This window comes from Myripristis murdjan, chromosome 22 (assembly GCF_902150065.1).
Source record: "Myripristis murdjan chromosome 22, fMyrMur1.1, whole genome shotgun sequence".
Lineage (NCBI taxonomy): Eukaryota > Metazoa > Chordata > Actinopteri > Holocentriformes > Holocentridae > Myripristis > Myripristis murdjan.
Genome location: NC_044001.1, coordinates 3,698,375 through 3,720,297, shown reverse-complemented (window position 1 = coordinate 3,720,297; position 21,923 = coordinate 3,698,375). Strand labels below are relative to the sequence as shown.

The 21,923-nt window shown below is 43.1% G+C and overlaps 1 protein-coding gene across 1 annotated transcript in view; it reads right to left on the bottom strand.

The window, feature by feature from the left end:
* The window catches only part of kcnh5b (potassium voltage-gated channel, subfamily H (eag-related), member 5b), a 208,562-nt gene that overhangs the window by 98,871 nt on the left and 87,768 nt on the right, over positions 1-21,923 (bottom strand). The gene's annotated exons all lie outside the window — the stretch shown is intronic.

Genomic DNA, 21,923 nt, shown 5'->3' with positions numbered 1-21,923 from the left:
GGATTAAAGTGCAGAGTGCTAAAGTGTAAAGTGCATTATTATATTGCAAATTGCCCAATAAATATAAAGTGCTATTTTGATTGCCCAATACTCAATTGCATATTACAATAATTTAATACCAACGATGGTAATTTGTGATACCTGGAGTACCTGGTTGTATAGAAATATAAAGTGCTTGTTGCATTGCACATTGCCCTACTGCCTAATAAGTGATGATAGAATTGCACACTACTCGATTACATATTGCAGTAAATGAATAAATACCGGTTCTTTGTTTTTCCACTGCCCGGTTCCAAACCGGTTCCAGGCAAGCACCAGCTTCGAGCAGGGGCTAAACAGGGGCCAGAGAAAGAACCGATGACGCGACCCACCGCGTCATTGGTGGGCGGGGTTACAGACCCAAACGGGAACAGCGAACGCTCTAAACGTATAGCTAAACGTAGTCGTCCTTCGTTCCGATCATGAATACGACGGGCAGCCGGTGATAATTGCGTTTTTCGCCTCTGGATCGCAATGTAGGCTTGCAAAGACACGAGCAGTATTTGCATCGCTACGATGGGTCGTCCATTTGTCGTCCATGTTGGTTATTGCGATTCCGAGCGAGCGTCTCGCACAACCACGTGATCACGTTTTACGCTGACGTCATGACGTGGCTCTGACTTGGCTCCGCTTGGCTCTTGGCCGGTGGAAAAGCAAACTGGTTCTTTGTTGGAACCAGTTAAGCACCGGCTCTAGCACCAGGTTCTTTTTGGTGGAAAAGAGGCATGAGAGTAAACCAGCAGCTAACTGGCAGATCTTGAGCAGCTCCTAATCAAATTTCATGTAGCAGCTAATGATTAGTTCACTGAGACATGGGTGAGGACCAAATCTGTTTCATGTAAAGTAAAGCTGGACGTAATACTGAGTGGTTACTTAGTCCTCCATTATTTCATCATTATCATATGATTACCTGTCCTTTTTGTGCTTCCTCAAGTGGTGAAGTAATGAGAGACCACCTAGTATCTACTAGTATTATATGCCACTTTATTTGAGGTGCACAAAACCAGTAGCTCATGTTTAAATTATTAGTAATGAGTTAATCAGGAAGAGCTCATTAAGAAGGTGGTCAGTATGATGATTTACAGACATTCATGAACTAATCATTAACTAACTATTCATTAACATAGGATCCCTCAGTCCATTCTCTAATAACTCATCAGTATCTATCATATAGTCTTCTGTTAGGAATCATGAGGGAGGGACTTGTCACTCATTTCTCAATTAACTAATCATTAACTAATCAGCTACTCTGTGAGATTTGATTGGGAGTTACTCAAGAGCTGTTAACTACTGGTTTACAGCCGTTAGTTACTCATTTGTTCCCTAGTAGTCAAAATGTTGTGTGCCTTAGTGTAAATTGTCTTCTATGTCTTCCTGTTGGAGTCAGGTGATTGACAGGAAGTAGAGTGTGACATAATGCAACTCAGACACAATCAAATAAGAATAAAACAAACGCTGGCGAACCCATATGACGGCTTCATGTTACTATGACGTAGGTTCCGCCAAAGTCCTTTTTTTTTTTTTTTTTTTTGCCGTGCTGCGCTGAATGACTGGCAGCGACCGGCGGCTTCAGTCTGAAGGAGGAAAACCAGCCCTGATATTTCCAGCTACACGGTGGAGATCAATAAAGAATCAATAAAGAGCAGAATTAAGAGGCGCTCTCGGCTCTGATGCGCTGACAGCTGCTCTTTGGCGGGGCAGGTGAGTGAACGTCGGATAAACAAAGTGCTGGAAGTCCTGGCTCTGTGGTTAAAAACAGAAGGAGAACGGCATTTTGTGCACACACACTTCATCTAAATTTGGCAGGGAAATGTGGAATGATCAATTTTGAGTGAACAAAAATCTAAATTTGGTCTCAAAAATGTACATACGTCTGCTAATATCCATCACTGCATTCATAATACCACAGCTTTTATGGTTATTATCCCGATTGTAAAATATAAAATGTTTATCGTCGGGTCCTCCGGGTGTTTTTTCCCCCGAGACGAAGGCAACGAGAACGTGAAGCAGCAGCAGGGTTTCAACGGCGGGGAAGCAAATTAAAGTGCAGGACAAATAAGGCGGTCCCGAGCTTTTGCTGCTGGAGGTAACAAGGCCACGAGGGGCCACGCCAGAGTCCCCGGGGACCGGATCCGGGTCTCAGCAGCGGTAATGAAGTCATGGAGGACTGCTCACATCGAACCGCGAGCGCCTGGTAAACAATGAGGTGCTTTTTATCAGCAGGGACAAGCTGAGCGGGGCGGGGCGGGGACGGGATGAGGACGGGACGGGGGGGGCAGAATAACCCCGAGACTGTTTGTGAAGTGATGTTGACGGTCAAACGTGTAATAACAGACAGCAGCTATAGAGTGAAATCGATGCGGCGGACGGCAGCACACACACAGGACTATGTCATGTTTAGATGTGGATAAGTGATGAGGCTCGACAGCAGCACTGATTAGCACGACGCCGGGCTGACTGCACGGGTTTTAAAGGGATAATGCACAGCAAAATGACACAGCTGATACACCAATTAAGATAAGACCAATAAGAAGCCGCTTTTTGTGAGTACCTCGACCCGAATAAGCTCAAAGTCAAAGATTACAACGAGTACTCTGATTTTAGCCGGGGTTACTGAAGGGCATTTGAGCTGTGTTTGCACCTTTAAGACCTTTTTAACCCTTGTTTACGTGTTCATGTGGTGCTTTTCATTCACTACAACATATTTGATTTGATTTGATTTATTTCGGTCAATTAAAGCAACAGAAAAAAAAAGAAAATATCAGCAAAAATGCACAGGTAATCAAAACAAGGACTGACCGAAAAAGTGTAGGCTGAAGCAGAGCTTATAACGCCTACCCTTATCACAAATAAACCATTTACACACAATATGAGCTAATCCAAACATAACCACTACCTAAGTAGTCAACCAACGATGCAGCTTTCAGTCAACAAATACAAACTTAATTAAGCTACTAATTGGTAAATTTTTAGTCAACCAAAACATCGGACGCCAAAAGGACAAAACCAAAAAAAGCAGCATGGCATGGATTTGTGAGATACAAGATGTACTTACTATTTTTTGACAGTGTACTGCATAATTAAGATATTCTTGTAAAGTTTTTTCAGACTGGCCAATGTAATCAAGGTTTTTAAACAACCTCTGGATACTTTGTGGTAGTTGTCCATTAATCTGTATTATTTTGTAATCTACTAAGTTTTGGAATTTGAGAGTGTTATGATGAATAAATAGTGAATTGGTTGGCTCATTATAGGTTTTTTTGCTTACAATACGTATAGCTTTTTTTTTGCAGTAAAAAAATGGAGTTTGTGTTTGTTTTGTAAGTGTTCCCCCATATCTCTGCTCCATACGTCATGTAAGGAACTATGACTGAATGATAAAGTGTATATAGGGAGCTTTGATTTAGGAAATCTTGAGCTTTGTACATGATTGCAATCGATTTTGACACTTTGGATTTGACATGCTCTATGTGTGGTTTCCAACTGAGTTTACTGTCAATAATTATTCCTAAAAATTTTATTTTGGTTACTTTATCAATTCCAATTTTATAACCTATCAGGAGCAAAATAAGCAGCCACTTTAAAAATACAGTGTAAAAAAATTTAACAAGACCAACTTGAAATGGCTGCTGCACATGATCAATAGCAGTGGAACTAAGAGATTCGCCGATTTATTTATTTTTTTATTTCTTTCTTTATTTGTTAACATTGTTAGAGTAGCACCAAGGCCCACATGAGTATTATATAAAAATCAAACTGGAAACGGCTGCTTCACATGAATAATATTAGTGTGACTAAGGCATTCCCTGAAAAAATACATATAGTTTTAGACGGATAGATTATCAAATACAACACAAGTTATGAGTCGGTGTGCGAGCGGAAGGCATATTCATAAATCTGTGCATACTAAGTGGAGGCAAAGTGTTGGGTTGTATATATGAGCTATTTTAAGGCATGTAGGGATGTTGTTTCATGGAAAAAAAAAAACAAAATATGTACGTTTTAGGGCTTTAATCAATGCCTGCAGGGGGTCTTTCATTGCACTGATGATGTCCTTGGAGTTTTCACAGCAGTTTGAGACAAAAACGGCTCTCTGCTCTCACGTACAGCTGTGGAGAGAACGGTTTGAAGCACAAAACAGCCAGCGGGGAAAACCAGCACCAGTATGAAAGAAAACAGGTTTAATACTGGAGGGAAACTGGGACATGTGACGCAGCACTGGAGCATCATGGGGGTTTAGTTTCCGTTTGATATGTGCTCTAATTAGTAAGTTGAAAATGTGAAAAATGTGACAAATCCAGGCCACCATAGTTGATGGGATGAGAGATTCAGGTGTACCTGCTCGCCGATGGCTGCTGAAGATCAAAGATTACACCTGCTGCCGTTTCAAGGATATTTTTTGGAGATAAAGAGGTTAATTTTTTAAAGGCACGTCGTCACTTCAATATGGTGCCACCTGTGTGAAGTGAGGGGCCAGACAGGGGGGAGGGTGTTTGAAGCCACGTTCAAACGGAGCAGATGATCGTTGCAGTAGTGGCTCAAAAATTGGGCTTTAGCACGTCCCCCGACACGAGGCTCGCGCGGCCTGTGATTGGTGGAGATGACTGCAGGCTCTCAGGCCCAGAACATGAGAGTGCTGATGAAAACAGGCTTCGGGCGGTGCTGCAGGTACAGAGCTGTTTCTGCTGTGCATCTGCCGTTAAAACATCTCGGCCTCACCACAACTCTCTCTCCTTCCTCCTAACAGCGATTCATTACACAGGACTTATTTGTCCCAGTGTTCTGCATGTATTTGTAAGCCCCCTTCATCTTGCATTTAAAGTTATTCTGAACTAAGAAGCTTATAGTAAATCAAACCAGTTTTTTCAAGAATATGTGATAATATACCCAAAATTTCAAATTCAATTCAAGTAAATTGCAAAATGAGTTGCTAAAATTCACATTAGCACTGAAATTATGTGAAACTAATTGTGCTGCCTTGTCTCGACCAGCACTCCCTGGAGGAAGAGATCTTGCATCTCAATGGGACCTTTCTGGTTAAATAAGATGAAATAAAGTAAAAGTAGTCGATTAAGAAATTAGTCGATCAGTAATTATGGTAACTGATTAATGGTTTTGGTCATTTATCAAGTATATATGCAAAATACTGAAGGAAGAAGATCACTAAGATGCTATGATTGTCTTCCTTTTCTCTGTTCATGTCTTGGTAAAATGTGTTTTTACTCGCTGATGAGACTAAGGAAAACATTTAAAGGCATCACTTTTCGCTTCCCACTCCATAGACTACATGATTAATCAAAAAAAAAAAAACAATTCATTGATTAACAATGAGCCCTAGCTGAGTGTATGTCCCTGAGTGTCTTAGACACGACAGGTTACTGTAAGGAGTTGTTCCTCTTTCAGTAGTCCTTGGTGTTTTGGCAGAGGCCCCCGCTTTGCCCTGTACAGGACGGGACTATCAGATGACTCCTGCAGCAGACATTGATTGACCTTCCAGCTCCTGGTTTCATTTGACTTTGGCTCAGGCGGTCTGCTTTGGCAGCTCGGCGAGGATCTGAGGTCACTCTGACACCGGTTAGCAGCCGACACATCGGGGCTCTAAGGTCTGAGGGCGTTATTCACACTCGCGGCTCTGCAGTGTGGCTCTGGAGCTGCGAGGCGGATCAGCAGGTGAGGCAGGTGCAGTGTGTCTATCAAGGCGTTTAAGCCGGGCTTCACGTGAGCTCTGACTCATGGTTCTCGCTCTGCTCGGCCCGTTTCACAATTACACTGCCCCGCTATCAGCAATTATACTTGAGAAGGACCAATCCATCATGCCTGGCACCTGCTTGATTCAATTATCCCCATGTTACCAGTCCGACTGCAGGCTCCTCACTTTCAGCCCTGGCATAAATTGCAAGAGGAGAAATTAAAAAATTATAATAAAAATAGGAGTGATTGCCTCCTTTAGAAGCTTTTCACTACGGGAAGATTGAGTCGATAGAAAAATCAGGCTCATGAATGAACGAGCGGGGAAGAGATTCACCCTGAGGACGATTAGAACTGGCGATAATTATGGAAATGGGGTGTGAATAACTACAAAAGCGAAACCCCTGGGTGATTTGCACTGCGCATGCAAAAAATATGAAACTGATATTAATTATTTATGGTTCAATTCTTGCGTAATGTTGTAAAATTCATCATTGGTCACGTTTTTTTTTTTTTTTTTTTTTTCAGAGTCACGCACGAACAGCGTGCCCGGCGCTTTGTGCACTTTCCAACACGTGCCAACGGATGTGTTTGCATACTCAAGCGTTCCTGCATACATCCACAAGTGTTTGCTGACACACACACACACACACACACACACAAGCTGCAGAAACGCTGACACACTCCTAACACACACGCACATGCATGCACACATAACACACATTTACAGACGATGACATGCATGCATACAAGCACACATGCACACACAAGCACCATGAAACATCCCTCTGCATACACTCAGCCACACACACACACACACACAGTGGGAGCTCTTGCTCTTTCTGCGGTTGCCATGTGAACATGTTAAGCGAGGCAGGTTGGGGTGACAGCGGCTCGAAGGTTTCGCTTCTCTACACCGCAAATATCTGGATAATGAACCTTTCTGACAAGCCCAGTCCCACCTGAGGAGTCGGACCAGCCACTGACAGACAGGATTCACTGACTGACTGCCTGACGGAGCGGCTGACTGTCCGTCCATCCACTCAATAGCTAATAAGTGCGGTTTCTCCAACAGCCGCTGTGACAAGTACCCACCTATCATTCGGCTCTTTTACTCTTGTGAAAATCATATTTGACAGGTGAAGGAGTGAAAGCGCTGTGTGATCTGCGGCCGGCGGATGAAGGAGTTCATTTTCTGCCCTTCCTGCTCATTTCAGTGAGAGAGTGAGGGAGGGGCGTGAGAGCTCCAGGGTGCAATTCAATCGGTTCAGGAAACTGTGTTGTAACACTAGAGAGAAAAAAAAAAAAATCAGTCATGGGGTCTGAGACAAGGCCAACAAGCTGTCAGCTGAAGCGGCCGAATATAATTATAGTTATAACTAGCCAGAGAAACTTTGCAGGGTTTTCGAAATCTAACAACGCCGGATTGTAATGAGAGTGTGTCTTGGATAAGCCGTAAGGGGACATCTTGAAAGCTGCCAAGATACGATACGAGTTTCAGGGCTAAAAATTCAAAACAAAACTCAATTAACAGCCGCTTGAACTTTGCAGTGTTAAAGTCTGACGTGAGAGTGTCTCCTCTAACCTTTACCCAGGTAGAAGTCAGCATGCAGGCTCACTTTCCTGCGTCACTGTCGTACACTACCACAACAAGAGGCCTCTGCTTCAAGCTACTGAGCAGCTGGGGTTTACTGCCTTGCTCAGCAGCACCTCAGCAGCCCTAACGCAATTGTCCGTGCCCTAACCCTAACCCTAACCCCATATCTGTGCCCCTGCATCAGTCTGTGCATGCTGCCACCCTTACCTGATGCTCGTCTGTCTGCACACATGTTGCTCATATTCATATGGTCAGTGTGCTTGTTGTGTTAATGTGCTGCTATGTTCTATGTACCTTTTCTTCCATTTTTTAATTTTTTTAATTTTATTTTATTTTATTTTTTTATATTTAACCTTGTTTTTAACTAATTAACTAATGCTTTTGCGGTTTCTAATTTGGCTTCTCTTCCTCTAGCTCTAGCCTATTTAACATCATGGCCCAGGGACTACAGTTGAAAATTAGCTTTGGCTAACACTGACACATTTACAGCTGTTGCAGATGTTAATTAATGTGTACTGCCCCTGCTCAAATAAAGTCTGAAATAAAATAAATAAAATTGTCGAAGGAGAATTCATCCGATTTGTGGATTATGGCAAGGGTGTGGATTACCACCTCCACAGTTTTAGACCAAGATCTTAACCTGGTTACAGATGGTCATGGCTGGGCACGGGTTTGCTCAGGCTGAGGTCGGGGGTCTGGGTCTATTGTAATTATTTTGCTTCCTTAAGTAGGCCATTTTCAGCTCTGTATAAAACTGTCCATCTCTGGAGGTATTTCCACAACAAACTTCGTCTACTGCCACCCCAACAGTGGCTGCTATACAGGCTGGTGCAGTAAGAACCTTCAACTTACTCACCAAGGCAGCCAAATTTGGATTTAGAAGATTCTGGAACAGATCATTGTACATATTCAAGTACACACTGGCACACAGCATGGCCACTCCACGAAAAAAAAAAAAAAAAAGATCAACAATGTGAAAATCTAAATATATACAGGCAAGCAGGGGCAGGACTGACAGATCGAGACCCAACAGGATGACAAGCTGCACTGGTACTTTGTACTGACTGATGCATCTTTTCCTCAGTGTGTCTCAGTGTTTGTTTGAGCTCCCAGACTGAGCCATGCACACACACACAATCATGTGGGGAGCCATCTGAAAAGGCCTCGCAGACTGCTGGACTCTTCCCTGAGAGGAGGAACATAATTCGAGCACATGGTTGTTTTTACTTTGGTTTATTGCAGCTGCATAAAATAAACACAGACAAAACCAGAAGGCGCTCCTGCCTTGCCTCCTCCCAGACTCTGTGTAGGTTATCACAGTGTGCATAACCTTTTTTGACAAATAAGCACATTGCCAGGCTGGCTAGACTCGCTTTCTATGAGGCAGTCGGAGGCATGATGAAGCAGAAAGCCAGATCTCTCTCAAGCAACCGCAGACCAGGCTTTGTTTGGAGAAGTAAAGAAAGGAGAGCGAAATGAACAGAAAGATCCCCAAACATCAGAGCCTGAGTCCTTCGCTTTCCTGGCAGCGTTTAAGTGGAAAGATCCTTGTCTGCCGAGCCACTTTGGACAAAGACGTTGTGCCGCAAAAACACTGCAAAAGGAAGCAGGAGGATTACACTGCTGCACACTGCTATCTTTTTTCATTTATTGCTCGCGGTGCCAAGGTGCCCAGTGTGGCCCCTCTGCCACGCTTAGCATTCAGTTACACATACCGCTCTGACTTTCTGAGGCGGCTGGAGGAGAGGGCGGCATTGTGATGAAAGAGAATAAGACTTTGGGACTATGGACGGTAATGCAACCTGCAGAGGACAGACAGACAGACGACTCACAGCCATAAAATAATCATGCACACACGCGGCCGACAGGCGGTCATGATTAACAGCGGGTTATCAGTGAGGAAAATCTGGATATAGAAGTTATATTTCGCTGGCTGCTGAGGCGTCCTTGAGCCTCGAGCCTCAGATGCTGTGCTGCTGTAGCTGCTCGGCATCCAGCAGCATAAGGCTGTGGTTGTACTGGGCAGCTCCCATGGGTGAATGTGAAGAACGGGGTGAATGTAAAGCAGGCTGTTGCTGGAAAACACAAAGACGTGCTCAGCAAATTTTTTTCCTGGAGAAAAAAAAAAAGTTTGAAAAAGCAACTCCGTTCCAGTTCGCCAGATACCAGAATAAAAGCCCCCAAGTAGGTAGAAAAGGGCAGATAAGTACAGTACACACTCACGAGCACGTCGAGTACACACACGTCTGCGAGCATCCACCAACACACTTCCCACTGCACTGAAACAAGACTGAGGAATATTATTTCATTTCTATCCCGCAGGAGATTTGCCGCCACGTACAAGCACATACAAGTTTAACACAAACGCGTCCAAATGGAATCTGCACTCGCACATCTGGATTCATGCAACGCAGCAATGAATTGGTTTGATATTTCATTTGTTTTTCATTTTCTTTCATTTTTAACCGGACCCTGTAGCGTCGTGACCAAACGGGAGGAAGCTGATCCAGTTTTCCTGCCAACACTTTCCAATAACGGAACATGAATTAAGCAAATGTTAATACTTTAATTTTAATTCACAGTTGTGTAAAATAATTACGCATCATGTGTAAATCATGATTAGTTAGACAATAAAATGATTAATCATGAAGAATTAATGACATTCCTACCTGAGCTAAGTATTAATAATCTGTTATAATGCACTACTTCTTTAAGAACTAATAGTATGAATTAATAATATGAATTGATGAGTGATATTAAGTGTTGTTTTTTGAACTGTGTTGCTCCTCAGTGATTAAATGCAATCCAGGTATTTTTTTTATCTCGTCCCACTGGCAAAGCGCTCATTAAAATTCATATTTCCGCAGTGATATTTGCACTCCGAATAACATTTTCTCTTTAGCTACACCTATTGACGTTTCACTCCACCAATGAGATTATTGCTCCCTCCACTTGAAGGTCAGGAAGACAGTCTCTCTGCACTCTGGATGCCCTGGGAACGAGGACGGATGGCTGGACGGACGTGCAGACAGACAGAAAGATCAATACATCGGATTTAAAAAATCGGATTTCTGCTCCCCTGTGTGAAGGAAGCCGTGTGGAAACGAACGGTGTAAGGGAGTCAGAGCGGCGCGGCTACAGGACCGTGAAATAATTGTGTAATTTGTGTGATTTCGGGGGGCAGAGTGTGCCCAGATTTGGGGCCACTTGATGTTCAGGGATTAGCCCTGACCCTGATGACTCAGAGGGAGAGAGAGAGAGAGAGAGAGAGAGAGAGACGAGAGATGAAGCAAGAGAGGAAAGAGTGGGACGAACGGTGAAAGGAAAGAGAAAGGGAAAAGATGGCGAGGAAAAGAAAGAAAAAAAGGAGGGAGAAAAATGACAAAGAGAGAGAGAGAGAGAGAGAGAGGAAGACAGACAAAGAGCAAGACGGCTCTGTGTGGATTAGCGGACTAATCGCCTCGCCGTCGCCGCTGTCGGAGAGCCAGGCCACACACAGCCCAGCGCTCCGATTCAAACCCCAAGGATCAGCCAAGACAATAGAGCTCTCTCTCTCTCTCTCTCTCTCTCTCCCTCTCTCTCTCTCTTTCTCTCCCTCTCTCTCTCTCCAGCACTCGCTTTCCAAACTAATCAGGGCATCTCAGCTGAAAAGCCAGAGGGGAGAAAGACACTCCGAGCTTCTTTCTTCTCTCTCGTCCTCCTCCTCCTCTGCCCCTCCTATCCCTTTCTCTCTCTCTCCCTCCTCTCCTCATCCCCTCCTTCCTTCCCTTACACCCTTTTCTCCTTTATCCTTCCCCTCTGATTCCATCATCCAATCCCCCTCTCCTCCACCTCCCCTCATCCTTTTCCCTTTCCCCTCATCCTTTTCCAACCCTCTTCTTCCCTCCAAGCCCCAGTCTCCTGTCCTCGCTCTCCTTCCTTCCCCCGCAGGGAGAGTTGATTATTGGGTAATTGGAGGGGGGCGGAGGGAGGCGGGTGGGGTGGTGTGGAGGAGGTGGAGGGGGGGAGTCATGAAACCCAAACTCGCCTTGGGATGGCGTGGAAACGGGAGCTACAGCAGCAGAGGAGGGCCAGGAGGGTCCTCGTCTCGCCCGCTCATTAGGACGCTTTTCACATCAGTCGAGGTTTTAATTCACGTAAACACTTCGCCGAGGGCCAGGCGGGGCGTGCGTGTGTGTCTTTCCTCGAGATACCTGCTCTCTAGATTTTTCTTCTCCTCCTCCTTTTCCCCCTTCTTTCTTTCTTTTCCTTCCTTCCCGTCTCCCCTCTCATCCTGTTCTCTCCTCCTCCCCCCTGCTGAGTCGGGGAAGTCGCTCCCTCTTAGGAAAGGCGGCCGTCAAGCCGGGCCGCTCGGGCGAAGGCGGCCCCGCCGTCCTTCCGCCCGGCTGCGCGCATCACCGGCGCCGCCAAAAAGCGCTGAGCCCAGGTAATTCCCATAATTCCCTGCGAGCTTTGGGCTGCTGACTGAGCCGCGGCTCTCCTAATAAACTCCCAGCCCCGCATGAAAAGACAGTGGAAGACGTAAACGTTCCCCCGAGGGCGGAAGCACATGAAACAGAACAGGTGGAGGGACTGTTTAATGCACAAAAACATTTTCTGCGCACCTCAAAGCCAGAAACGGACACAAACCGCGCTCGCCGAGGCGGGAAATAATCTGCGTTTCCTTCACCGGCATCTCCCTTCCCCTCTCTCTCACTCCTCCACATTTCCATAAAGCATTTCAGTTTGAATTTATAAACCACAATTCAAGATTCAAGAAAAAGGGAGCAAGATGTCAGCACGCAAATTCATGCTAATGTTATGCTTCTGAATATGACGCCCGCGCAGACAGGTGTGCCTGACGCAGATCCAGGTTCTGCTTGAAACGCTGCATTTTCACAATATTTGAGCATAAATTTATTTCTCATTTCTTATTGCAAAATGACTTTATTCTGCGCCCGGGCAAAGACAGGCACACATGCCCGTCTGCTTCTAAAGCATGAATCGAGTCAATGATCCAATTCAGGGCTCCGATCCAAAATTTTATGAAAATGTGCACAAAAAAAAAAAAAAAAAAAAAAAAAGATGACCATTACTGACACCGATTACCAAAAAAAATGACGAATTTAAGAATTGTGAACACTTATTTCACGTCTACATTCAGGCCAAAATCATGTTTACTCTTTCTGGCAGATCAATGCAGTTGTTTCGGCAAAATTCATTGTAATGGCTGGATCATTCCCCCCCCCCCAGTGCCAGGTCACAATCTCTTGAAATCACCTTCTTGAAGCATCTTGATTAGTACAAAACGCTCTGATGATGAAGGGCTGCTCGGCTAAAACGTCACGTTGTTAATATTTTTCAGACGGACAGAAAGCTGCCTCTGAGGAGCGCGTGGAGCCCGTCCGCTCTGGAGCGAGTTCGTTTACGCCGGGAACGAGCGAGGCGAGGTGGCAGCGCCGGCCGGCACAGCGCACGGACTAAATGACTTGTTAACGCGTCTATTTTTAGCCTCGCCGGCGTCTCGCTGTGCAGCCGGGATCACAGAGCCGGCCTCACCTTTGTGATCCGAGTCTTCAATTAAATAACTTTCAGATGTCTTTGCTGTGAATCATGAAGACGACTGCCAGAGAGACACGCCGAGCCGCGGATCGGCCTCGTTTCCTCTCTCTCTTCGTGCTCTCTCGGCGCTGTAGACATTGTACAAGCTGGGTTTTAATTCTGTTTTACTAAAAGCTATAAGGCTGAGACACTGTTCCACCCTGCAAGTCGATTATACACTGCAAAAAGTCAAATCTTACCAAGATTATTTGTCTTATTTCAAGTCAAATGTCTTATTTCTAGTCAAAATATCTCATTACACTAAAATAAGACATGATCAGCTCAGAAATAACTTGTCTTTAGACAATTTTCACCTGTTTCAAGGGAAAATTTACTTGAAACAAGTTAAAATTTGCTTGAAACAAGAAACAAATTCTGCCAATGGAACAAGCAAATTTTTACTTGTTCACTTGTGTCACAAGTAAAAATTTGCTTGTTCCATTGGCAGAATATGTTTCTTGTTTCAAGCAAATTTTAACTTGTTTCAAGTAAATTTTCACTTGAAACAAGTGAAAATTTTCACTTGAAACAAGTGAAAATTGTCTAAAGACAAGTTATTTCTGAGGTGATCATGTCTTATTTTAAGTGTAATGAGATATTTTGACTAGAAATAAGACATTTTTACTTGAAATAAGACAAATAATCTTGGTAAGATTTTGACTTTTTGCAGTGTAGGACAGATTTGTTGTCTTGTTAGCAGGGTCGTAGCGCCTCTATCTTCGTGTCGTGTCGTTTTGCTTTGGATTTATCTTCATCTCATGCACCACTGGATGCTGACTAGACTTTCCTTTTCACTTAAACTCTGATGTGCTGGTTGCAGAAGTGCAGATGTGGCGTCCTGATGGTTTACCGTGCAGAGCGTGCGGTGCCACCAGCCGGCTTTCCGCTGTCACGCCAAACACAGCCTGCTACTGCGTGCCAAGGCCGGTCATATTTCCATCGTCTCTTCTTGTCTTCCACAGCTCCTCGGTGGGGCTGTCGGGGGCTGTTTCCACTCAAATCAACGCTGTTTGATGAAATGAGGACGTCATGTGATACAGTGGTGGAAAAAAGTTTTCGGACACCCTGTGCATCTGTGAAATATTGCATTAACAAATCACTCTTAGGTCTTCAAGTGCAATTTCTTTTAGTACAGTCACAGCCAAAATACTAAACAAATCCTAAAAAAGCCATTCAAAACTTCAAATTGATTGGTTCCATAAAAATACATAAGAAATTTTGAGTATTGGGTCATTTTGGTACCAGTGATGAAGGTCGTTCTTTTCATTAAAAGACACAATTTTTGTTGCCAAGCTTGGTGTCTATGTAAAGCCAGAACATCTGAAAGTTGTTCAGACACAAAAATGGCTAAAACAAGGAACCTAACGCAGGAAACACGCCTGAAGATAAAGATTACACTGTCAACAATTTAGTTTGGTTAGTTTTTTTTGTAAACAATAAACAAAAAAATATAATTTGTATTTGTTTGTATCTGTCTAATGCAGCCACACCTTTTGAAACACAAAACAGATTTTTCCACAAATGTTTCATGATAATATTTGAGATTATGAGATTGTGTCAAATTTTAAGGGTGTCTGAAAACTTTTTTCCACCACTGTAGACAGTGAGGGAGCGGGTATTTGCTCTTGAAGGGTCGAAAGAAAACAGGAGGCAAACAAGAAGAGAGTTGTTGTTTTGTTTGATTTTTGTCAGAATAAAAGTCAGATTCCAGTCCAGCTGAGTGGAGAGGCTTCTCACCAGCGGGTGTAAAAACAGTGTCGTTAAAACTTATTTACATACAAGTTGCATGAAGAGACGAGGTGAAAACAGGACCGTTGGCTCAGGGTCCAAGTCAGCAATAGGCTCAAATTAGAGTAGTTTCGGTCAGAAATGGGGTTTGGTTTTGGCTGAAGTCTGTAGACAGGCAGCGAACGAGCGAGTATCTAGTGAATTATAATAACAGTGCTAACAAACTGTATTTACATAGCAGCTTTTATCCAAGAAATGCAGTGCAAAGTGCTTCACAATACAGAATTTACATGAGCCGAGTGCTTCACATGTAAACAGCCAGAGAATGAACATAAAGCTAACAGAATGCCTCAAGTAATGTAACATAAGATGGAAAATCAGCGTGCTCTTCTGCAATACTGTGTCATTTATCAACAAAGAGGAAGGAAATAAAAATCTTTCACTGCAAAAACACAAAATCTTACCAAGATTATTTGTCTTATTTCAAGTCAAAAATGTCTTATTTCTAGTCAAAATGTCTCATTACACTTTAAATAAGACATGATCACCTCAGAAGTAAATTGTTTTTAGACAATTTTCACTTGTTTCAAGTGAAAATTCACTTGAAATGAATGAAGTGAAAATTTTCTTGTTTCATTGGCAAAATTTGCCAGTGGAAAACGTGAAAATTCACTTGAAATAAGTGAAAATTAGCTAGAAACAAGAAACAAATTTTGCCAATGAAACAAGCAAATTTTCACTTGTTTCAAGCAAATTTTCACTTGAAACAAGAGAAAATTGTCTAAAAACAAGTTACTTCTGAGGTGATCATGTCTTATTTTAAGTGTAATGAGATATTTTGACTAGTAATAAGACATTTTTGACTTGAAATAAGACAAATAATCTTGGTAAGATTTTGAGTTTTTGCAGTGTTGACACACTTTAAAAAAAGTTAAAAGATGGAACACATAGAATGCATGCAAATCAAAAAATAAAAAAAAAAACATAAAAAAAGATGAATATGTACTTTATGTCACCAGGTAGCTAGATGAATATAAAGAAATGGTCTAGTATTGTTCCCCAATGTGAAATATTCCAGAAAGAATAGTGTGTGTGTGTGTGTGTGTGTGTGTGCAGCTCCCATGTGTAATTAATTGCTAGATTAAGGCGCTGACACTGTCAAACTGAGGTTCCTCCATTCCCACGAGGGTCAGCTGTGTGAAAACCGTGTGCAGCGGCGACCCTGTGAGCTGCTGCAGATAAAAGCCTGACTAACGCAGGACAGGATGCAGGACGGGAGCCTCCGACACGCCGAGCCGCCGCCCTCGCGTGCCGCAGACGTGCGCCTCAGGAGTGCTGCATGTGCAGGAGCAGAGGGGCTGACGGGGGCTTTCACGAGGCCCTCGGCGTTCCTGTCACCGACCGTGCAGCGGCACGGATTTCTCAGAGGGAACGCTGCCCCTTTCCATCAGATCACTCCGGGTCCTGGATGAATGTTTTAGAGACTTACACGAGAGCACGAGAGGAACAATCCAGCCCCGTGACGCCGAGGACAAATTACCAACGCTGTTATATAATTACACATATTACCATCGTATGGAAATTATGCTCAGTTATTATGCAAATTTGCTCTTTAACGGTGCTGATCGATGTTGCATGGTGGGATAAATTCGGTGCAACTGGGTGTGTGTGCATGTGTGCAGTGCTGCTGCATGTTTGTGTGTATGCATACATGTAGTGCATTGTTTGCATGTGTGTGTGTTTGAACAGGCATGCATGTCCAAGCATGTGTTTGTCTGTACTATATATAAATGTGTTCACCACTTTACTGTATGTGTGGCTGCAGGTATGCATGTCTTTTTTTCTTTTCTTTTTTTTTTATTGGTGCAAAGTGCATGTACACAAGACAGGACGGGGGTGGAGACAAAAGGTGAGAAGACATAACAAGAACAACATAATTCCAAACAGAGTAAAAAAATAAAAATAAAAATAAAAGCAAACAAACAGCCAAAAACAAAACGGGAAAGAAAAAATAAAATATAAATAAAATAAAAATAAAATAAAATAAATTAAAAAAAAATAAATGATAAAAAATAATAAAAATAAAAATAACAATGATGACAATGCTGCTACTAGTACTACTACTGCTAATAATAATAATAATAATAATAATAATAATAATACTAGCGATATATATTATGATGATAAAGCCAGTCAGTTACCACTGTTAGGATCGATTGATTGTATGTGTGTGTGTGTGTGTGTTCATGAATGTGTGAGTGCACCTCTGAATCTGCCTGTGTTTGCATATTTGCATATATATGGTTGTGTGTGTGTGTGTGTGTGTGTGTGATAATGATGTTTCCTGTATCCCTGAAACTGTAAACTCATAGCAATGTGCTCACTGGTTGAAATCTGTTGGAACATTCAGTAGATTTGATTCCTAATGAATTTTAACTTGTAATGCAGGATCAAATAAAGTATATAGACTGTGTGTGTGTGTGTGTGTGTGTGTGTGTGTGTGTGTGTGCCTTGAAGGAAACAACAGTCCATTCAAAGTAAAAGTCTTGCATTAAAGTGTTCCTTTAGTAAAAGTCCAGCAGTTTTCTCAGTAAAATGTAGTTCAATTTGAAAAGTAAATCAAGTATTTTAATGCTGCAGCTCTAACTAACTGCTCCACATCCTGTTGGCCGGTTTACACTCCAACAACGCAGCACATCTGATGTTCTGCATGGAAAAGCTTCCCCTGCACAGTCACTAGCAGCTCCAGCCACCAGATAAATATAGTTCAGTAAAAGTAGAAAGTCTCACAGTCGAGTGAAGTGACAGAACCTGAAAACTGGACTGAAGTGCAGGAGACAGGCTTCCCATCTGCCTTCGCTTTGCAGAGCGGTGTGTGTGTTTTTGTGTTGAGGCGAGCGGTTTGGCTGCCATCCCCGCTCCTCCTCACGGCCGTGGATGGCATGATGGGATTAAGCGGCCGATTAATCTGCAGCTGATTTGTGACAAACAGGAGGCGAGATGCAGGAGGACAACAGGGGAGAAACAGCCCTCGCTTCACAAATGGGAAGGAGTCAATATGATTAAGTTGCCACTGCACACACACACACACACACACACTCCTCTGGTTCAGTCGAGCTCCATTATACAAGATAACAACAGAGCAGAGACAGGCCGTCAGTCTCCCAAAAAGGAGTGTGAGCGATGACCGAGTGAAACCAATCCCGTACTTCACTCCATCTTTACAAGTCCTTCAGTCTCATCTTCACAGCTCAGATCTTGTTTTTCTTCCAACGGGGTCAAAAATCTGCCAGAGGGACGAGATAATCCCACTTGTTTCCAATGCTTTCCAGAATTTTCTCGAATCAAGTGTCATCTTCTCGTTCCTAGTGGGCTCATCTGCCTTCTTTTGACATATAGTAGAACAGCTGGGATTATCTTTGTATGTCTAGTCTTAATGAGTTATAGTTAATTTCAGGGAGTTAGACAGACACTATTCAATTCTGTGATGTGTTTGCAGACTTCTCAGTAAATGAAGATAAACGTCATACAGTAACACTGTCCTGAGCAGTTCTGTACATACAGTATTCCTTGCTGGAAAAAGTTAACAAAGAGTACTTATACTTTTTCCTGAAAAAGTCCTGAAACAAGTGAAACTGCCTCAGAAACGAGTGGGATTATCTCATCCTGCTGGCATATTTTTTTGCCATATTTGGAGAAATTCTTGAATATGAGAGTAAATGATAAGATGGAGATTTGCTGCAGTGAACCTGAAATGAGTCAAAAGCTGTAAAATGACACGACCGTCCTCTTTAAGGACACCAGGGAACTTGAAATGAATCTTTGTCAGGTCTGCACGAGGCTCCCACCAGCAACCTTAAGAAACAGCGACAAGCGATGGGGAGCAATAACTAACACACAAACCAGACGAAACAAACTTAATGAAAACACTACAACCTCTTTGACCACATTTACACCTGGTTTTAAAATGCAGTCAGGATCCATACACGCTACAGTATCAGATGAATTAATGTTTGGTTACTTAAAGGCAAAATGAGTCGCATTTTCCTAGAAACAATGTGCAGACTCATACAAACCTTGTTGCGTCTGTAAAAGTTTTTTCTCATCTGATTCTTGTAGCTTGGGGTCACCTTGTAAGAATCCAAGAGGGTGATATCCCTTGAGCATTTTAGATATTAACCCTTTAATGCCTGAAACACTAAAATTCCCACCAAAATAGAGATTTTTGATATTTAATGCAAAATACTTGATCTAGATGCATCAAATATGCTTTCTACAGTGCTTATGCATTACAGTGGATATGTACAATGTGTTTGATTTTAGACTAGGGCATTTTTATATATTAACCCCTTAATGCCCAAAACAACAAAATCCCATAAAATTAAGATTTATGAGACTTTATGCACAATAATCAAGTCAAATAAATCAAATCTGCTTTCTACAATGTTATTTTTTATTTATTTTTATTTATTTATTTATTTATTTATTTATTTTTGCACAATAAAAGTGAAACATCAGAACAAAAATGAAATAACAATAGATTGTGCAGGTGAGATACAGAAAACCCCTAGGGGCTTATAGGAGAATCCCACCTCAAAATTTGATTACATGAAAAAAAAAAAAAATCTATGTGAAAAAATGTCAACAAACCAACAATAAAGAGCAAATATACATTAAGTCAATGCAAATATAAATTAGATCAATGCAGTAAATGTGTGTAAAAGTGTGTAAAAAGAGTGTATTGGCCTATGTGAGTATGTGTACATGTGTGAGAGTATATGTTTATGTATGAGTGTGAATATTTAGTCAAACTGGTCATGTGCATGAAACACCATAAATCTGTATTTTTCTGGGATTTAGTGTTTCGGGCATTGAGTGGTTAATAACTAAAAATGCTCAAGTGTTTAGGTAAGAAAATGACGCTCTCTTGCTAACAAAAGGCCATGAACTGAGGTCCTTTGACTCTGCACCATCAATCAGAGACGGTTTCTGTGTCCAAAACCACTGAGACTGAACATTTTGTAAGACTATTACTTCATTCTGCTGCTTCCAAAAACACCTGGAAAACACAACGAATGGAAAACCAAGGCTGTTCGTCGGCCTCTGTCTTTGTTTTCTTTCCTATCGGTCTTCAGTCGCTCGGTCCAGGAAAGTGGCCGCACGGCGCCGTCCCCTCGGCCGGCTGGTGGGCTGCATGGCAGGCCGCCACGCCTAAAGGACTATCAGTCACGGCCAGGCGGAACAGAGACTGAGACGCAGATCATGTCTCTGTATTGTGTGCTGGCGAGAAGAGGCCGTTTAGCGTCCAGATGCCGACAACAAACAATATGGAGAAGGGCCCAGGGACCGTCTGGCTTGGCCCTGATACAACACTCCGGGGCACGGGTAGATCAAACCGAGACAAAAACATGGAGGGTTCGCTTCCAAAAAAGAGACTCTGCCATTCGAAAGTGTCTCACAAACTGACGGGTATCACAGAAGTCGCACGGATTACTGTACTTTTGACTGAACAGTGGGGAAAGGCATGTGAGCAGCCGCCAAAATAATAAACACTTCACAGAGTCGGAGTTTGATGCCAAAAAAGATTTTGTTGATTTTTAAACCATCAGTAGGAAATGTCAGGTTTCGGTTACGGTCCTTCACGATGCCATTTTCATTTTGACTCAACAATCACAGACAGAGAAACCAGTCAGACATACCACTCTCTCCACTAAAAGCAGCCTCAATCGCCCAGAATGCATCCTGGGAAATGTAGGAAATTATTAGTTGAATTAGACGTGGACAGTGATGTGGCATCTAATGCCTTCTGTGTTGTAACTTAAAAGTTTGCAACGTCAATAATTTGGTTTAATTCATTTTCATAATTGATTGAAAGCTGCTAAAAATTATATTATTATTTACAGTCTAAAAAGAGTAAAAAGCTTTGATTTTATTTGATACTATGTTTAATATTTGCACTACAGTTGCTACTGATGCACTTAAGTTGACAACTGAAATTGATTTGACCTATTTTCTATTCTATTGAACGAGAGACTGCATTTGCCAGGTAGTCAGTAATCCAGGAGACAATGGAGGTGTCCACACCCATCACCTGCAGCTTCTCACCCAGCAGCAGTGGCTGGATGGTGTGAAAAGCCCTGGAGAAATCAAAGAATGTGATTCTCACAGTATTGCCATCACCATCCAGATGCATATGAGCTCGTTACAGGTAGATGACGGCGTCGTCAACTCCCAAATGGGGCTGGTCAGCAAACTGAAGAGGGTCTAACAGCTCCCTCACCTGGATGCGGTGGGGGTGTGTGGGGGTCTGAATGTGTGAGGGAGACAGACGGCTGTGAGCTGAACCTGTTGAAGAAACCGTTCAGCTCGTTGGCTCTCTCAAAGCTGCCTGATGGTTGCCTTTGTCTCCTTTTACATCCGGTGATCAGCTTCATCCCAGTCCACACATCCCTCACGTTGTTCTGCTGGAGTTTGAGTTCGTGCTGCACTCTCCTCAGTTCCTCTCTGTCTCCAAACCTGAAAGCCCTCTTCTTCTTGTTAAGGAGTGCTTTCAGGTCGCTGATGATCCATGGCTTGTTGTTGGAGAAGCAGTGTACAGTGCGGGTTGGCATAGTGGTGTGTTCACAGAACCTGGTGTATTCTGTGATGCAGTCCGTCATGTTGTTGATGTTGATGATCATGCAGTGCCTCAGCAGCCTCCTGAGTCCACAACCTCACCGTCCTGGTGTGAACAGGCTGCCTCTTAACAAGGGGACATACTCAGGGGTTAACAGGACCAGGTTGTAATCTGATCTGCCAAAGGGGAGGAAGGGCTGTGGTGTTGTATGTATCACTGTTGTTTGCATACAGCAGATCCAGGGTTTTATTTTCTCTGGTGGGGCAGTCAACATATTGGTGAAAGGTAGGCAGTAGTTTGTCCAGTGAGACATGATTAAAGTCTCCAGTAATCACAGTGAAGGCATTGGGGTGTTGGGACTGTACACTGGCAACGGTCTCTTTCATTTCTTTACTGCCCAGAGAGCAGGGGTGGGGGGTGGGGGGTGGGGGCTCCAGCAGTTGGCGCCTATGCCAAAAGCCGGCCCTGTCTGTTGTAGTAAACTGCTGACACAAGCTCCGCCCCTCACCTGACTCACCCCATAAAAACCAGGAAACATGCTCTCATTCTTACACACACACAGAGAGAGACGGAAGATAAGATTCAGCTTTGGACTTAACCCACGACTTCAACTGAGGGAGGAACTACAGGAGGAATACTGGGAATACTGGGAATACTCCAACTCCAACCTACTGC